At 40.0% G+C, this 4,313-nt stretch overlaps 1 non-coding gene across 1 annotated transcript; it reads right to left on the bottom strand.

Annotated features, from left to right (window-relative positions):
• Nucleotides 1-3,840: 3,840 nt before the first annotated feature.
• On the bottom strand, nucleotides 3,841-3,970 carry LOC111757100 (small nucleolar RNA SNORA70). The gene has a single exon (XR_002791483.1). It is a non-coding gene; the product is annotated as a small nucleolar RNA SNORA70 (small nucleolar RNA).
• Between the last annotated feature and the right edge of the window lie 343 nt (nucleotides 3,971-4,313).

Below are 4,313 nucleotides of genomic sequence, written 5' to 3'. Positions count from 1 at the left end.
TACCCAAGATTGCATTTAGAAATTTTGATTCATTATATCTTGACTGAGTATAAAATTTTTCTTTGAAATATGCTCCATAAGAAAATATTTCAAGTTTGAGGATTACCATTCTGTATCAGCGGTTCACAATTTTGGTATGGGATTGGGACAGAAAATGGAAATTTTCAATTAATTCAAGTAAATCACACATTCCCAAGCTTCCAGTCCCTAATGGTAATGATTGCTCTATACCACTTATTAGAAACAGCTATTTATCTATTCAGTTTGCATTTTGTGAGATTGCATTGCCTACAAATACTTAAAGTGGTAATGTTAGACTTTGACAAAATGCACAACTAGGAGACCAGAGATATAGTACAGTGACATAGGGCCTGGCCATCACAAGGTCCTGAGTTTGATTCCTGGTACCAAGGGGGGGGGGGAGAAAGAAAAGAACTAGGGCACTAATCTCCCTGCCCATATAGCTTCCTTTTAGAATTAAAGCACTAAATATTACCTAAATTACTTGATCTCAATGGATATGCGCCATGCTAAAAGATCAGCTGTCTTAGGAATTTATTCTACATTCCTCAATCAAACCCATATTTTCCCTAAAGCAGAATGGTATGTAAAAACCAGAGCCTGGACACTTACCAGCAGGACTGTCTGTAAGAACTAGGTACGCAAGGTTTGATGGAATGGTTAGAAAGTTCTTTAAGAAGTCTTTAGCTGTTTGCAATCTCACTATTTGAATATCCACTTTGTATGCTTTGATACTGTGACTTGAGCAACTGTCTCTAGGATGATAATTGTAATCTATTAACTGGTGATTTTTTACTTTTTTTTTTTTTTTTTGTAGTTCTGTATTAATTGTACCCTTACATGCTTTGTTTTGCTTTGTTTTTTCTCTTTTTCCTTTTAAATAAAATTAAAAAAAAAGAAAACAAACAGTAAAATATCACTGTATCCCACCAAATCTGAATGTGGAGTCATTGAAATTTTCATCACTGCTAGTGGTTATTGAAAGCCAGGAATGTTGTGGGAAATATCTTGGCATGATCTCCTAATACTGAATATATATATATATATATATATATATATATATATATATATATATACCTCACAACCCAGCAATTCCATCCTTCTTTCATTTCTCAAATAATGTCATGCATCTCTGCTCCAACATCCATCTGAAAGAATGGGTTTTACAGCACCTTGCTATGAAAGCCCAGACCTGGAAGCAACCCAAGCAGCTATTGGCAGTGGAATGGGGAAATACATGTTGTACAATCAAACCCCAGGAGGCTAAGGTGCAGGGAGGAAAACAGTAATGAAAGCTAAGTGCAAGTGAATGGTGACCCACACTGCCATAGATGAACGTCAGGAACGTAACAGTGGACAGGAGACAAGCAAGACACAGGATAGCAGAGGCCATGTGCCTGTGAACAGAGACCCCATACTGGCCTGCTTTAATTACATAGCACAGGGATGCACATAGAGATGGGACCGCCATCAAGGAAAGCAAGAAACAGTGATCAAGAACATCATGGAAGGAAGTGTCACAGGGGAGACGTGGGCATACACTTTCTTTAGAATTATCTACTAAACTCAGCACTTAGCTTAATGTGCTTTCCCTTTATGTATGCATGAGATATTTTATAACAACACCTTAAAATATAATAAAATTGAAGAAATATTAAGCCCTCTAAATAGTTGGTACTGGAGAACCAGCGCCCCTGAGATCCGGCCATGGTGGGACTTAGACAGCTTATTCTTCCACGCTCTTGGTAAGCGCCCCCAGCGTGGGCCAGGAGGAGAACCAGCGGCTCCCGTGAGCCTACCTGCACGAGGGCTGAGAATCAAATACACCCCACACCCCATAGCAACTGGGGATAGATGTCTGAGCATCTCTTGGGAGGATGACCATATGCAGTATAGTAAATATGGGGGATTTCCTTCTATCTTCTGTTTGAAGGCAAAGATTGTTTTCAGTTTTGTTTTGTTATGTTTGTTTTGCTCTATTCAATATTCTCTTTCAACTGGTTTTATTATGTTCTGTTTTTGGTTTGATTTTGTTATTCCTAATTGACTGGACAACTATTGTGAAGATAATGAGATATACCATAGTACCTATTACTGTTATCCTGGGAATCTGCTGTGAAATTCTATACCAAGTTCACTGCATTGTCTCGACTGGCTTTGTTCTGTCTTGTTCTGTTGTATTTTTACTACCTTCAAAATAAAATCTAAAAATAAAAAAAAAGAAAAAGAAAAAGAAAAAGAATAATAAAAAAAAGAAGTCCTTAGCTCAAGATGCCACAGAAGCAGAGAGAGCACAAATAGGAAAAAGGGGATGAAATTCAGATCTAAGGTCTAGGAATCAGGATGAAGAAGGAAGTGGCTGCATTTCAATCAGCAAAATAATTGAGGGTAGCTGCTCCAAGGCTGACAACTATTAAAAATTAATCAGAAATGAAGCAAAATACCATAAATTAAGATGGACATTTCAATGTTTAAATCTGTTACCATGTATAGTAGACCCATATCTGTCTGTCTGTCTGTCTGTCTGTCTATCCATCTATCTCTTTTTCTCTTGGGTACTAGGGATCAAATCTAAGTCTTCACTGAGCTATCACATGAATCATTTTATTTGTTTTATTTTTGAGGCAGAGTCTCCCTAAATTTCTAAATTGCCCAGGCTGGGCTTGAACTTGGGATCTTTTTGTCTTAGCCTCCCAGGTTACCTATATTATAGGTAGGTTACCACTGTACCTGGCTAGTAGAGCTATTTTTAATTACTGTTCAGTAGATTCCTTGGATTGGAAGAAAAATTAGTGAAGAAATCATTACAGACAAAGAAAAGCCTTTTGTGTAACTCAATCATATATTTTACCACTCATTCTCTTCTTCATGAAATCATCACACGGAGAGCAAATGTCTTCTACTTGGATTTCTCTTTTACCTTGTCTGACTAATGTCAATCTGCCTTGTTTAATAATATGGCACACTGATTTCCTTTGAGCATTGTTCCTTCCAAGGTAGATACAGGAGTCGCTCACTACTTATACTCTTAAGGTTATTGCTACGGTGATGGCCTTGTTGCCAGTTAGAGAAAATGAGACTGCCTTGGGACAGTTCTTGGATTATGAAGAGACACACTCTTTCCAGTAGAGCTGCTAGGAACAATGGATAAAAGCTTGAAGATATTCTGTAGCTTGCTTGCTTTTCCTTCTTTCTTTTTTTCTTTTTCTTTCTTTTTTCCTTCCTTCCGTCCTTCCTTCCTTCCTTCCTTTTCTTTCTCTTCCTTTCTCTCTTTCTTTTCTTTCTGTCCATCTTTCTTTTTCTTTCTCTCTCTCTCTCTCTCTCTCTCTCTCTCTCTCTCTCTCTTTCCTTCCTTCCTTTCCTTTCCTTTTCTTTTTCTTTTTCTTTTTTTTTTTTGAGGGGGGCAGAGATAAGATTTATTGATGGCTTGCTGAGGACGGGCGGGGTAGTGGAAGCTTTCAGGAGTGCAAGGCCCACCACTCCTCCAGGAGATCGTGATTCGGGATGTATTTCACTTCTCAACCATCAGGAATGAGCGCTTATGGGCCCCCATATCTTCAAATTCGTCTGCCCTGAACTTGGTGAAACCCTGTTTCTCGGAGATGTAGGTCTTCTGGCGCCCAGACAACCTGAACTTGGCCCCGCCAGGGCCTCGATCACTTGCTCCTTGTTCTGCAGCTTCATGAAGATAGACATGGTGAGCTGTCCAAGGTGAACCCTTGCCACTGTGCCCTGGGGCTTCCCAAAGGCACCCTGCATGCCAGTCTGGAGCCTGGATTGGGGTGGCAGTCGGTCAGATACAGGGACATGCCCCAGAAGCAGGGTCTCCAAGGTCCCTTGGGGCAGCTCCTACGAGCAACAAGCTGCGTGCTCCACCGAGGAGGCTGCTGCCGCGGCCACCGCACACCACACACCAGCAAAGGCGCCCAGTCGGCTTGACCGACTGCAGCTCCGTAGCTACCTTTCCATAAGAAATAAACCTTTCAACAGATGGACCCACTGTGAGGGAAATGAAGCCTGTAGTTTAAGCTCCTGAGCTCAGCCATTTCTCAGTGATGAGGTCACCACGGACTCTCCAGAGATGTGAAAAAATGATCTCAGTCCTCTTTCTTTCTCTCTTTTTAAATCTGGTAAACTTGAATTGGAGTTTCTAATGCCTTCAACAGATAGAATCATGATTAAAATTTCCCGAGGTAGAAAGTTATTTATTGAAAATTATGTTTGTTTAATGGCTCAGATTTAGCAGATAAGAAAAATAAGCCTTGAGAAGAATGTTGATAATAATTACTCGT

This window comes from Cavia porcellus, unplaced genomic scaffold (assembly GCF_034190915.1).
Source record: "Cavia porcellus strain 051 isolate PalLab524CR breed Dunkin Hartley unplaced genomic scaffold, mCavPor4.1 scaffold_1, whole genome shotgun sequence".
In the NCBI taxonomy this organism is placed as follows: domain Eukaryota; kingdom Metazoa; phylum Chordata; class Mammalia; order Rodentia; family Caviidae; genus Cavia; species Cavia porcellus.
This window is presented reverse-complemented; position numbering and strand designations above follow the sequence as displayed.